This window comes from Cupressus sempervirens, chromosome 2, assembly GCF_028749045.1.
Source record: "Cupressus sempervirens isolate cs-2001-9-10 chromosome 2, ASM2874904v1, whole genome shotgun sequence".
In the NCBI taxonomy this organism is placed as follows: domain Eukaryota; kingdom Viridiplantae; phylum Streptophyta; class Pinopsida; order Cupressales; family Cupressaceae; genus Cupressus; species Cupressus sempervirens.
Window position 1 is genome coordinate 385,567,226 of NC_143119.1, and position 16,373 is coordinate 385,583,598.

Sequence of the window (16,373 nt, forward strand, 5' to 3'; positions counted from 1 at the left end):
GCCAGCATTTGGTAGGTAAATGTAGGAGTCTTGTTTTAAGCTAAGGATGACGGGTCTTCTAAATTGTACACAAGGTGAGGCATTTAATAGAAGTATGATCTCTGTTAGCAAAATGTGTGCTATCATTATGGGGGGTAATAGTATATCCACTATTTTGCACCTATGTCACAAGATACGCTGAATTTTCAGCTTTAGGTTCAAAATTTGACAAACCTAGAAAAAAAAATTTAAATTCATTAAAATTTGGGTTGAGTTTGTCCAGCACAAAACAAAACTTCTAGTTTGGCCTCAGTCCACAAGAATATAGATCGATTTTTCTTCTCCGTCCAATCTGGGCTCCATCACCATTGTTTTCATTTATTCTCTGCTCGTGTTGTTGTCCCTTGTTGTCGTCTCTTCTCGGCCTATACTTCTAACGCCACCGTTGTCATCTATGCAATGGGGAAAGAATGTAGCGCATGGCGCAGCTGCATGATCACTTCCATCTGACCCCAAACACAGTTTTCTCTTGCCTGATCGAGCTTTTCTATCACCACACAAAGAATATTAGGTTTTCATTTCATTTTTATATTTTTAGGATACATTTAATATTAAAAGGTTTAAGTTTATTTATTATTATAACATTTATCTTTATTAATTTTGATGATAATATTAATAGTTAGTATATAACTTATTTATTATTATAATAATGTGTCAACGAATTTAAAACTTTAATATTTTTCATTTTGTTTTGTAAAGTTAAAAATAAAAAAACTAATGTATTTCTTTTGTATGTTTTAGTTAATATAATTGGTGATGTTATTTTGTTTCTAAAGTTTAATGTTTTATAAATAAAATATAGTATTAATTTAATATGCAAGTTATTAAAAGAAAAAGAAAATTAAGTATTGGATATACTAATATATATATATATATAAGGCGAATTTAATATTGAATTTTTTTTTCAAATATTTATCCTTACTGAATTTCATCTGAATTTCATAGTTGCTGAACTCGAACTCGAACTCGAACCTTGTGACTTAGTTTTGCACCATAATTTATATAAGATACGCCGATAAAATGGATGATCCCTCCAGCAAGTGTCTAAGAAACAATTGTATTTACTTGTACTAAAATGGCAGCAATAGGGTTGTCAAGGCAGTATTAAGTGAAAATTGCCTACAGTTTTCAATTCGCCCACATTTGAAAATCGTAATCCCTTATGCAGAGCATAGTATTTGGCTTCTTTGCTGACTACTTCCTACTCAATTTAGAGATATGGAGAAATTGAGTACTGAAACAACAGAAGTTTTCCAGATGATTGCAAGACTCCTAATGCAGGAACCTATCTAGGAAAAATGAGTTGGCTGAGAGGTTAGTGTCGAAAAAATGAAATGAAGCTGGTGTGGCATGAAACTTTGATCCTCAAAACTCTCTGTATGAATCTTGGCAAAGTCTTGGAGGTACCAGACGTGACATGTAACAAGGTTCACTTCAAAGCCTCAAGTAAATACACCATCCATTCCTTTTGTACATTTGAAATCCACTATTCTCAGGGGCATCATAAAAAGTTTCATAGAATTCATTTCGTAGCATTGGACGTGTAGTATCCTCAGTGTCATGAGCCACAATCGATATATACAATACAAAATGTATTTTGATGCATAAATAAATTGTTTCAAAACATACATTTCCTTGAATACATGAGTACCTTCTTAACTAATTTCTTGTACAAGTAAATACACTAGTCAATAATATTAATTGACGTTATTAATAAACAATTATATAGATAATAAATTGTTGAGTTTATAAGGATCGTTTGCAGATGGAATTACATTGCCATTTTGGTATATACTTTTCAAATGCATCAATCTCCTCTCATATATGTTAAGAATGAGACATGGAGAGACATGTCTCCTCATGAGACATGGAGAGACATGTCTCCTCATGAGACATGTCTATCCATTAAAATTAATTAAATAACAAATTATATAATATCTCAAATATTAAATATATAATATATATCACACTTATATATGTATATATATATGTGTGTATGCGTGTGTGTGTGTGTATTTATACTAGTCCCATAGGTTGAACCGAATGAAGCTACCAAACATTAACACTCCCTCTTAGCTAGGGAGGATAAACAAGATTCATACACAATATGAATAACATATTACCTCAATGTAAAAATGGTTTCTGAAATGTCAACTCATTTGACTTCTCGGTTTATTGAAATGCCAACTCATTTCGTAAATGTCAACTCATTTGACTTTCTAGTTTCTTGAATATCAACTAATTTGACATTTGAATGTCAACTCATTTGACATTTGAATGAAGTTATTGTAAGATCATCACCTTACAATAACTTCTGCAAATACAAGTGATAATTATTTGGAAGTCGTCACTTCCTCATGATGTACACAGGGGATAGGCCCATATAGTTATGAACAATATTCATAAATTGCAGTCCTCTTAACTATTTACAATTTATTGATCATTAGAGAATCTTTCTTAGCGTGATCTACTCTCACTGAGTCAATACGACCGAGATCACTGAAAGTTGACTATATCATATCCTCTATTTGCTCCCTCTTTTTCAAAGTTGCCTCTAATGAAATGTCAAGCTCCCTCTGAATCTCAAATCTCCCTCTTTTCCTGCAATAACAATCTCAAAGGAAAAGATCAAGGCATATAGTTCTTATAGTATGTTTTGAAATACAAAAAATAATTTTACATAATGATAATACCATTCCAAAAATATAGATAATGTCTAATTTAAATATGTCCCTTGAACATATATGCATATATTCAATCCTCAATATATATTTTAATTTAGATTTTAAACATATTATTTGATATCTATTATGACTCTAATTTATAATATTATCATTAAACTAATTCCAATATCTATATATGTACATACTATATTCAAGTAATATGTAATGTCAAAGGTGGATTTAAAATAGTGTAACTCTTATACCTATCTTTTAACGGGTCGGTGCCTCTTATACCCGTATGTCTTTATCCACCTTTTACTTAACCTGTGGGCCCTTGTTCCTTTATGGCTTGGTTTCTTAGTTTATATGCGGACCTTGTAATTTTCCATGAAAAGTCCCCGTCACTAAATCCTTTATGTGGGTCACGTGTCTTGGACATATGCCCTCACTTCAGGTCTGCTACTGAGACAACAACTTCCTTACTACCTTGGGTTCACTTCCCTCTTCTTGTTATGTCCCCACATCATGCAAGTGTGGATGCCAAGTGGGTCATTGTTGTTCGTCTACGCTTCACCTTGGATATCATTTAGTCAATATCTTTTCACATGCTTGTCAGCCCAATGTGCTTAAATTTCTACGTGAGTGGCTTTTGCTCCATACTAGCCACGGTGGCAGTAAGTTGATGGGATATGGAATTCAAGATATTATCAAAATACGGCCGCCCCTCTAATGAATCGATGAGGAGCCATTTTACAAGGAATATAGCCATGTTCTTAGGAATTTGCGGCTTCTAAGACATACACTGAACATGTTATCCCTTTCAATTCTGCAACTTATTCACCCTGCCAATATGGTTTTTCACGTCACTTATTTCCCTTGATTACTAATGGTGAAGTACACATTCAACACAGGGTTTCTTACAATGCTTGCATCTCAGCAAACTCCACGGATCTCCAGCCATATCTTCTTGCATGGACTGTATTAATATCTTCATTTGTTCGCTGTCATGAAAATTATTTCCACAATGTGTATGTCCCTACCACATTCTTATTTAATTTCATGGACTGCCCGGTCAAAGGGCATCTTCTTAATATATTATCCAATCAAAAGTTGACATTAGAATATGATCCTTTTCCCATTCGATTTACATATCTACAATTAGGCTCTGATACCATGTTGGGTTTATAAGGATCGTTTGCAGATGTAATTGCATTGCCATTTTAGTATATATTTTTCAAATGCATCAATCTCCTCTCATATATGTTAAGAATGAGACATGGAGAGACATGTATCCTCATTAGACATGTCTATCCATTAAAATTAATAAAATAACAAATTATTTAATATCTCATATATATATATATATATATATATATATATATATATATATATATATACACACACACTAGTCACATAGGTTTAACCGATTGAAGCTACCAAACATTAACATAAATATTGAATATTCATTGATAGAAAATATATTATGTTATTCTTATATACATAAATAGAAAAAAAACAATATAGCTCTCCAACTAATGTAAAGTATAATGCAAAGACTGATATCAAATAGATATCTCGAAGTCTAAATTGAGTAGTCGGCAGGGAGAAAATGGACCAAACAACCATCAATGGTCAACGATATATACATTATATTTGCAGACTTAGACAAACAGGCCACTGAATTACTATGACAGATGTATTGAAATATTAAGCTGTCCACGTAGCATATTACAAGAAGATCAATCATTGATAAGAACCAATGGATAATTTGTATTAATCATTGACAAGTATGAATTAAAGCAGCAGGCTCATAAGCCAGTGATTAAGAATGCTAACAATATGTTAATCATTAAGGAGGAAAGAATGAATATTCAACACCGCGTGATTCCATAATACATCAGCACATATAGAAGACAATTAGCCTAAACACCAGCAATTACATTGATGACTCAGCAAGTCAAAGGATGCAATAAGGAAGAGATGGTTAAAGAAGTATGATGCAAGTAGGGAGGTATTCCAAATATTCTTCTAACTAACTCTATCACTATGCTTCTTCTAAGCCTACTAAACATATCACAACCAGTCCCTTAGGACTCTCCAAGGCTAGAGACCAGGTGGTTGGCCTTTTCCTCATGCCACACTCACCCCTTCCAAGTATCTCTACCTAAACCTTCACAAACACCAACAACTCTCTCTCACACCACACAACACCTCCACTCCCTTACACCCTCTAGGATCTTTCACAAACTCCAAACCCAAAATTGCTTCCAAAGGCTTAACTCATTACCAATAAAGTGATTTCAAACAGTCATAAGGCTCTATACACCTTAGCGGGCTCCAAACACCAATTCTCACAAACTGACCTAATGAGGGCTCTTCCTTGTAGCCCTATCTTGGGATTTTAGCAAGAAAACTAAATTTTTCAAGACAACTACCAAAATTAAAAAAGGATTCAGGTACCCAATAGTGAACTCTATTAAACTCCAAAATCTTAGAATTTCAACTATTCATCAGGGCATTCAACTTGCAGGCTCTAATCTAGGCTAATAGATCTGAAACACACACTTAAACTATAAACTCTCAAAACCCTCAAAGAACTTGAAAAAACAAACTTTACTACACCTTTATATTATCAAAACTTTCAAACTACTGATTTTTGGACTCCTAGTCATTGAGGAGATGGCAGATCCTTCAAACCCTTGCCATAATGAGGGTTTCATTGCTGAATATAGTGACTGGCTTCCAAACTCCAGTATCTCGCCTTTTCTACTCTTCCAAAGGGTTCTTCAACATCCTATGAGTGAAAGCAACCTTCCAAACATTACCTCTGCCGCGTTCTTAATTGCTGATTCTCTGTATTTTCCATGCAACAGTAGGAACTTGTTGATTCTCGGCCAACTCTAAGGCATAGAACAGGGTTATGGTGTGGACCGACAAAATGGCAATAAAATAATAATAAAGGAAACCTATATCTTCCCTGACTTCACACAATGAAAACATGGAAACAATATGAAACTGCCCTCTGAAACTGTACAGTATTCACTGTCAAAATAATGTGTAATGATATCTTGTTAACAACCCAATGATATTAGGCACATCATCATTAGTTCTGGACTTTATTCCATAATATAAGAAGCTTAAGAATCACCTCATCCATGAAGTAAAGGAGAAGATATTAGAACTGCAATCAAATACCAGTACATCAGCAGAATTTCACAAAATAACTGATTTATTATACAAAATCACACACCATGCTCTTCATCTTTCTTCTCCACATCTCCTCTCTGTTTTTCTACATGAGATTGTATTGTTTATATAATAACATGACCTTTCACCTCCCCTAAGAGCTCGTCCAAGATGGTTGACCTTCCATCTTCCAAAACCTGTCATGTTGCAAAACATTGTCAGCAACATTTTTGACAAAATAGCAACATTTACACTTTTTCTTGCATTTTTGCATTTTATGCTCCTATATGCTTTCTTGGCACCATAAATAGGTCCAAAAGCTTATAATAACATTTTAACACTACATTTTACTCCATCTATGGCCTTGCATGGCACTTTCCACTTTTAGGGACTTTGACTCACTTTGACCCACATTGATTTAAACATAACCTCAGTCAACATGACCTTAACTGAACACCTAATTACATGAATTGAAATAACTATTACCCTAACCTATCATGACTCAAAAACATACTAACTATGACTAAAAATTCCAAGGGGATCGTCAGGGTGTTCCTGCACCAAAGTATCTATCCAAAGGCAAAGAGGTGTGACTCTTTCCTCAAACAGGATATATGAAGAGAATCCAACATATCATTGGAAGGAGGAACTATCAATAAGAAGAATAGAAAAATATATTAATAGGAGGAGATAATGAGTGTTTGGCATCAGACATTGTGGGCTGCAATTTATAATGAGGATACAGATAAAAATTGATGAGTATATGATTATTGTTAAATTGTAGCTTCTGTCGAATTGAACTGTTCTAGACTTATTCCTTCTATGGTTATTGTTAATCATTAATTATACATACTCTAATAGATATATATATATATATATATATATATATATATATTGTATGCTATATATTATAGATATGTTATAATTAATAATGTTTTAATTAATGATTAATTAATATATATATATAACCATAGAGACATGTCTCTTCACAAGACATGTCACTTAAAGATATATTTATATATCTTGGAAATCTGCAATTGAAACACATAGAATTACAACAATGTTATTACATTTGTAGAGATCTTAAATTTAACATGGTATCAGAGCCAATTGCAAATGTATCAAAGATCAATTTTAATACAAAATTCTGCATAGTGAATGTGTTAGCGTTGACTATGTTTATACCCTGGTGAATATAGGATGCAACAAGGAAATGTGATAAAAGACAGATTGAAACATTGATGTAGCCAACTATGACTTCAAATTTGTCTCGTGTCCCACTTCTAGAGGTGATCTGAGATATGTGAGTGAGATCATGATGTTGTCGTGTTCTGGTGTATACTGTCACATCCTTTATTTTCCAATCCCCATGGCTTGGTGGAAGAGTTGGGCTTGTATTAATATTTTCTAAGTTTAATCTTAGTCACGAATTTGTATCAAACTTAGGCCCGAGATAATTGTGGAATGTGCTCAAGGTTTTAGCATGATCAAACTATCAGATGAACATCAATAGGGATAAATGAAGAACACAAGATGTCTGATCAAAGTGTTTGGAAATGTTGGATGATGTTAAAATACTGCATTTTGGATTGATTGTAGATCCTTGTGTGGGTGGATGGTACAGGTTGGATGCCTAACTTCTTCAAAGTTCTTCATGATCGCCTGAGAAATACTGAAACTCTTATTGCAGACTTTGGTGAGAGTTCTTTTGATAGAGTAGTTGTAGACTTTAGTGAGAGTTCTTTTGGTAGAGTAGCGTCGGTGCACTCTGGCTTCTAGTGGATCATTCTTCTCCGCGCTTATAAACTGTTCACAAGAGACCATTAGCAGATATGCCTGAGATCCAGCATGGAATAAGGCTTATTTTTTTAGTCTCTATTTGTCGGAGGGATCCAACACCTTTCCCCACATTCTTGTGTGTTGATGCCTGCAGCATGATTAACAGAAGGATGGAGAAAGGTTGGAAAGGAAATAGTATACTCGAGATAATCTACAGGAAGACCATGAACATAAATAATAAATAATATTAGGCTGACATAAGCCGCTTGGAGTAGTTTGGAAGGTTACTAAAGCAGTGGATAAGGAGATTGTTTCTCACAACGAAGATTGAAGTGAAAAGTTTGGAACAACTTCAAGGAAGAGCAGGAGTGCTGCTATGACTTTTTTTTTAGGAGCATCGGGTCGCCAATCTCACATAGAAGGTGTCTTATGCTCGCACCAACTGGCCTTCACTCTTTGACTACCCAGAGTCATCTTCTGGACATATTCTGTGGTTGTATCAATTACCTAATGCATAGTTGCTTCTCTGTCGAGGGCATATTCTTGTGAATGAAATGTCATGCTTGCTAGGTTCGGGTGGGCTCGTCAAAGTACAATGAGGGTATTAAATACCGCAAGGCTTAAACAAATCAAATTTTATAACATTAGGTAAGGATTCAATGTGAATGAAGAGCTCTCCTCATTATGGTAAATGAAGAAATATAAAAGCCATCGGGTCTATATTTAAAACCGAAATAATCATGAAGGGATACGAATAATGGTTGTCATCAATAGTTTAAAATGCCACGTCAATACTTCGGATCCAACAAAAATCAATTAAATAAAATTATAATAAAATAAGATGACCACCAAGGTACATGTGGGTAGAGAAAGGTAAGCATAATGTATTATTGATTTATATGCAAATGCATTAGTATGAACATACGAATATTAAGTTGATATTATAATTACATTATATATAAGAGTATATTAGTGGATGAATGTTTATAATTTAATATTAAACATTCATTAAATGAATTTATAGAAATAATGGATCAAGTTCTAATGTACCAATGTAGGGACCACACTCATTTCTATATGAATGCTTGTGTGTCACTATAAAGGTTGAGGTCATCTTTATAAGATTGGCTAGATGGAATTAAAATTAATGTCATAAAATGAAATGTTATAATATTTATGTTGTCAGTCATAGGCATGAGTTAAATTACTAAACTTCATAACCAATGTTAACATTGTTATTTCTATTATAAGAGATATGTGCCTTGATCTTTTCCTCTAAGAATGTTCTTACAGCAAAAGGAGGATTAATATCAGATTCAGAGAGAGTCTAACACTTTGTTAAAGGGAAGTTTATTTTAGCTTAGAAGAATTATGTTTAGAGAGATTCTAACACATCTGTTAGAGGGAGCAGATAGAGGATATGGTTTCATCAATCATCAGTGATATCGATCATATTGATTCAGAGGGAGTAAACAAATGTTGTGATGGAATCTTTAGTGATTGATAAATTGTAACAATCAAGAGGATTGAAATTTATGCAACTATGTGATTTAATGGGTCTACCCCTTGCGGACAAGTTTCTGTTCACTTATACTACTAAGCTTAAGGTTTGGAGCGTCTATGGATGAAAAGAGCAAGTTGTAACTTAGAAAGAAGTATTCAAATTTGACATGATGTGAAAGTGTTCAAAGATATACGAGTGGTAACTTTACATTGTGGGGGGAATAATAGGCAATGTTTCATTCCCACTTGAACCATCCTTAGAAAAAGAGATATTCCATGATCCTCATGGGCAGATAAGTACTTGTATTTTTTACATTTATCTATTCATTTATTTGTAATTCTATACATACTTTAAGGGTTATTTACTTTGATCTTTTCCTTTATGTTTGAGGATATTCTTACAAGAAAAGAAGGTTGGTACTTCAAATATGCTACCAAACATTGCGCAGACTAAATCTAATGATAGTAGTTCCAAAGACCCTGATAATCAAGATGGATCTCGATGCAAGTATCTTTGATGATTGAGATTATGAATATCCTTCTTTATTAAGAGGGAGTTTTACACTTCTTCTAAAGGCAATGTTGGAGTTTGGAAGATTTATGATCAGAGGGAGTCTAGAAATACATGGATGCGACTTCGTGATTTTAATGGGCCACACCTTGTGAACATCACAAGAAAATGAAAAGATCCTTAAATAACTTGCATAATCATACTCTAGGTATTGGGTACGTAAAATTGCTTGATGATATAAAAGTTGGAATTTCACATTGGGGGGAGTAAACTTAATAAACAATGTTCAAATTCCCACTTGAAACCATCTTTAGAGAGGAGATTTAAATGATTTAACATTTATGGATTGTCATAGAAAGATAAGTAATTCTTACTCTTGAGTATTACAGTTATCTACTTACTATAGTCTCTTTCTCAGTTATAAACTTATACGTACTATAAGAGTTAAATTGCTTTGATCTTTTCCTTTATATCTACAGATGTTCTTGCAGAAAAGGAAAGTTGGTACTTTTGCTACCACAATTATTGTGCAAGTTCTGGAAGTGAACATCCTTTATGATTAAGATTATGAAGAGGAAATCTGACATTGCTTCAGATTAAGAGGAGCAAATAAGAACATGATTCTATCAAATTTTTATTCAAAGGGAGTAGATCATATCACTTCAGAGGTAAACTTGACATGATTAATGATTATTGTTTCTTATGCACTTATTGGCTAACATCATATGGTTGATGATTATATGCATACAGTGATAAATCTACTCTTGTAGAAAATGCTCAATGTCATGTGACTTTATGATACTGGTGCATTTATCACAAGGATGAGTTATATTAATATAGATGAGCAAAGTGCTGATATTTATACCAAGCCTCTTGCAAAGTTGAAATTGTGTACTTCAGAGGTAAAATTGATATGACTTTGTTGTAAATGCATATATATTCATGAATATAAAATTATTTTTGCTTGCAAGCTTGTATTGTGAAAAGTGACAACTTTTCTTGTGAAAGGTGACGACCTTTCGTGTGTTCTGATCCTATTATAAAGTGATGACTTTATTTTAGTTGATCTGTTTTCAAACAATGGTTGAATTTGGTGTTATCTTCGGGCCGGATTTTTTCGGACACATTGATAACCTTCATGGGCCTTTTGGGCGATAGCTGGACACCATGAAAACCCATTGTTTTGAAAGTTTGGGTTATCCTTGTTCTTCGGGCCGGATTTTGCCAGACACATTGATAACCTTCATGGGTCTTTTGGGCGATAGTCGGACACCATGAAAACCCATTATTTTGAAAGGTTGGGTTATCCTTGTTCTTCGGGTTGGATTTTGCCGGACACATTGATAACCTTCATGGGTCTTTTGGGCGATAGCCGGACACCATGAAAATCCATTATGTTTTCTTTTTTCTTTCTCTCTCTTAGTTTAAAACATAATGATGATTACACCTTATTGTGTAAGTTAAATTTCCCTTTGCTTAAGAGAGAGTATTGAGGATTCTAGCCTCTTTAGTGTATTGAAGTAAATTCCATATGTTAATTTACATATGTGTGTTGATGAATTCATATTGATATTCCATTTTAGGGATATCATAGTGAGATGATATCTCTTTATATTCAAGAACATAGTATGTTATATATCAATCTTCCCAAATAAAGAGGGACTATTGAGATAGCTTCGATTGTATCTAAGTCATAGCTATGGTAGAAAACAATTGATATACATATCATTGTTAGAATTAGATATTGTTGGCATGTTTGTTCTGACACATTTTCGTGAAGTGATGTCTACTATAAAAAGATATCACCTATGATATAGACTTCTTGTTGAGACTTATATTATCAAAGGATAATGTATATATTAAGGTCTTTAATATGACATTCTAAGATTATCATGATAATATATTCTTTAACAATCCTCCTAAGCTAAGAGGGAGTGTTAAATTGTAGCTTCTGTCGAATTGAACTGTTCTAGAGTTATTCCTTCTATGGTTATTGTTAATCATTAATTATACATACTCTAATAGATATATGTATATATATGTTATAATTAATAATGTTTTAATTAATGATTAATTTATATATATATATATATATAACCATAGAGACATGTCTCTTCACAAGACATGTCACTTAAAGATATATTTATATATCTTGGAAATCTGCAATTGAAACACATAGAATTACAACAATGTTATTACATTTGCAGAGATCCTAAATATAACAATTATAAAAACAATAAAAATAGAAGATATATATATAGATACAGAGAGAGGGAGGGCGGGGGGCAGAGAGAGAGAGAGAGAGCTCATATCTATACATATACTTTATATAGTGAAATCAAAAATGTATAGATCAATATGTATACACTATATAGGATTCATATATATTAGTTATAATGAATTAGAAATGTATTTAAAACTCTGTGTGTATTGCCTATATATGTGTGTGTGTGTGTGTGTGTATGTATATATTGTTATATTAATATCAGGAATGAAACTATACATACATACATACATATATATATATATATGTGTGTGTGTGTGTGTGTGTGTGTGTGTGTGTGTGTGTTATAAAGGAAACAATACACACACACACACACATATATATATATATATAATTATATAATGTATTTAATGTATCTTATAAAGATGATCTAATATATATCATATATATCTATTAATAAGAATAACATCAGAATTATATATCAGTTATATTATACAGATGTATATTATATCTACATTCATTAATTAGCATATACGTTCCTATATATATATAAATATATTTATACACTCAGTCCTATTACTATCTTAAACTGAGAAGGGAAGACAAAGATGTTACCAGGGAGGGGCTTACATAAATCCAAGCAATGGCTATCTGTCCCAGCAGAGAGTAGGGATCGGCGACCCTGAGCGCCTTGCAGGCATAATCCCAAGATAAGCTACGGGCTCTGCAATTTTTGAGGAAGCCCATTGCAGTTGGTAACTAGGCATCTTGGATAAACCTACTCCTTCCATATTTGAGCTGGAATACTAATAAGGTTGGATATGAGTGTTAACAAATATACAGATAACTTATTCTGATTAAATAAATGAATCGTTCTTTTAAACTTCAACTGTCTTATTTCTCTTAGCTTGGGACATAAATATCAAATCTGAAATCTGTGTTAATTTGGTAGAACTAAGACTAAACCCAACTAGGGGACATTAAACTCAGATGGGTAAAAATTAACAAGCAAGTCAAGGTATGATTGGATGGGGTGTAGCTAATAATTGTGATGTAAATCATTAGCATGTGTTGATCTCCCCTCATTCTTAAGTTACAGTTGTCTATGATCGAGATAGGGGTAGTTCTGAGAGCAATGTCTGTTTATTTTGAGCTCATTAGTTCAAGTTTTTAAGTTTTCTGGTAACTGAACTTGGTATCTCCATTACTGCTGTAATGTGTTACTCATTCCTAGCAGTTATGACTGTCTAAACTTATTTTAACATTTAAATGTTTGTACTGTTTATGTTATGCTTTTTTCACATGTGGAAGCCCATATATAGTCACCCAATCAACTCCACACACACACACACAGAGATATATATATATATATATATATATATATATACATAGAGAGAGAGAGAGAGAGAGAGAGTAGATGCTTTGAAGAATGAGATAGGAAGTGAGAATTACAAGTGTTCAAGCTGGAGGAGTGCAGACAGTAGAAATGTATATCCACTGGTATCCGTTGGGAAGGCTTCAGATACAGAGGTTTTTCTGCAAGCCCAGTGGTATACATCTGTATCTGAAGCCTTCCCCATGGATACCCATTAAACTTGTTTCATTACCACAGTACTACCTGCAATCCCCCGATTTGAGCACTCCCACTTCTTCCCTCCTATCTATTATTCAAGGCATCTATTCTACCCTCTTCTCTCCATAACCTCCATCTGACAAACCTCAAGCTTTGCTCCTCTAGCACTGACACTTTCATCTTCTATCTCCTTCTCTGTTCACAGTTCAACCAACCTGTCCTCCTTGTACTTCTCTAGAACTCCTACATTACCTGCAAGCCTACTACACACTAACACTAATGTGGAGATAACACCGGTGCATGCCTGCCTGTGATGTCCTTATGGAGATTTGAGCCTTTGTTTCCAACATGAGAACCAAGTGGTCCTGCCATTTGACCACAACCCTTTTGACACCTTAAAATATAATTTTCATATGCCTTATATTATCAAATTATTGCTGCAGAGTTGAATAAAATTTAATCTGTTCTTTCAAAGATTTATGGCATATTGCTGACCCAACCCAAGGCTTTCGACAGAGGACTTTACTATGATATAATGGTAAGCAAACTGAGATGATCATTATACACTGAGTAATTGTCTGAGATTTTCAGCATACCTGCTGTATTCAACAGGCCATGTCTCAGATTCTAATTAAGATACATTGATCTAATATCCCAACTATATTAACAAGGAAAACAAAAGCATTGGTGTCAATTATTACAATAATGCAAAAATGAAAAGTAATTTGTTAGCATCATAGTTCCCAGACTCGCCAAGTCTGGGTGATGAATCAAGTCAACCCTGCCGAGTCAAAAGTTCTCAGACTCAGACTGGGCCGAGAATCATGGCGAGTTGCAAGTCTTGGTATGACTCACCGCAGCGGCCAACTCTTTTCTGCAAAAAAAAAACATTAAGAAGGGAATGTTTTAACTTTTGAGTGGTTTTTTATCAAGCCACACATCTTACCACTACATGACCGCCACCACCCTTCCCTACGGCAGCTGCAATTCCTTCAGTTCTTGTGCTTTGTTCGACAAGGAAAAGATTTTGCAGGAAAAGATTTGGAAACTGCATTTATGGGCTTTAACAGAATTGTTTTTGGCATCTTAAAAATTCAAGAAAATGATGCACGCTACAGAGTTTTATGTGGTTCTGAAGGTGCCAATTTGGTCTTGGCAGCATGGGCATTTGACCCTGCCCTTTGCCACAACAAGGAGCACACTTGAGGTGCTGCCGCCAGACTCCTGCAAGTGGAAGTGCCCCTAGACCCCGTTGGCCATGTTTCTGGTAAAGCCCCATTTTATTTTTGAAGTACACTACAGATTTGAGTTTGTGTAGTACGAGTCATTATCTACACTCTTGTCATTAGTCTCCTAGATAGTACTTGTTGTATACTTGTCATCTAGAGAAGGCCTTTTCTTTTGGGAAGGATGATGTAATTGGCATAAAATTCCTGTTGTTGTGCTTGACAATATTGGTTATTTGTTAGTGCGTGAATTGTCATCAATGTTTTAATTTGTGTTTGTACTTATGTGACCAATGTATATTTATGTATGTGTCCAAATTAGCTTCTATTTGATGGTGTTATGGTTTTAAGCTTTATTCATAATGGGTGCATGAAACAAGTTTTTAACCCTTAAAAATCTCTAGATTTCAAGGGTTTTTTCAATTTTTCCAGGCATTTCTGGGTTTTTGCCGAGTCACAAGTTGAGTCAGCCTTGCCAAATCCAAGCCAGCTCCGAGTCTAGGAACTTTGGTTAGCATAGTAAATTTAGCAGTTACATTACACAAAAAAGGAACAAAAATCTAGTGGTCACATATAGCCCAAGAAACAATCAGTGGCAAAAGCCCTGATTGAATTTTCTCTCATGTATCAGAAGTCACTACTACCTGTATAGCCAATCTAGTGAATTAATCTTCTACGTGCTAGATGGTATTACATGTTCATGGCATCCAATGCATTCAAAATACTACATGATAATTGTGGATGTTTTAAGTGAATCTTGCAAAAATTAGTGGCATAGCCCCCAATGTGTCTTAAAGTACTTTTGCAACCTGATTCAGCTATAGTGGACTGGATGACTCAAAATTCATCTTCAGTGTGCACCCTGCAACAGGGCTTAAACTTTACAAGGTGTACCTCCTAAATTTTAAAACATTTTGCCAAAAGAATAATTTTTTGATAGTCATTGTCAAATACAAAGTTCGTAGCAATCAAAGCTCCATCCCTGAAGATACCATCCTCAGTTTGAGGGAGTACACAACAAGTAACAAACAGATTCCAAAAGAACTAACAGAGGTTGGGTTCACAGCCCATTCTCTACACATTGAGATTTTCTTTAGTCATTGGATGGTTCAATAATTTTGAAGGGACTCTAAGAATTACTGACACTCATACAAGAAAAATAAAAATCACTATCCCTTTTCTTCTAACAAATACTTTTTGCATTGAACTTTTACAGACATTGTTATACCCCCCCATTAGATACCCAAGGGCCAAGCCCAAAACCAATCAAAACAGGGTTAGCATCATGACAATAGTGCATGATTGAGATTAATTGCTCCAATTACTGGCTAAACCAACAATGAAGTCAATCAAAAGTAAAATTGCCAGACCTGGAAATCACTTTAAAGACACTGGTACAAAAACTAAATGCCCATGAACTAGCAAATAAGTGTATGATGCACTAGAAAATTGGTAAATCATAACAAAAGCAGCCTTATCTAGATGTTAGTGTATGGCATGCTTCAGGTGCAAGAAATAAACCTCAAATCCCATTTTTATCCAACAGGACAATAGGCATTGTCCTCCCCAACACTTTGACATCAATTTGTAAAACAACTAGAACAAATAAAAATGACCCTTGATGGAGAGACCTTTATGCACCACTGGAAAATCCCACATGTCAATACAT

At 34.1% G+C, this 16,373-nt stretch overlaps 1 protein-coding gene across 2 annotated transcripts in view; it reads right to left on the minus strand.

The window, feature by feature from the left end:
• LOC149572744 (phospholipase D zeta 1-like) overlaps window positions 1-16,373 on the minus strand; it is a 212,572-nt gene that overhangs the window by 128,275 nt on the left and 67,924 nt on the right. The window lies entirely within an intron of this gene.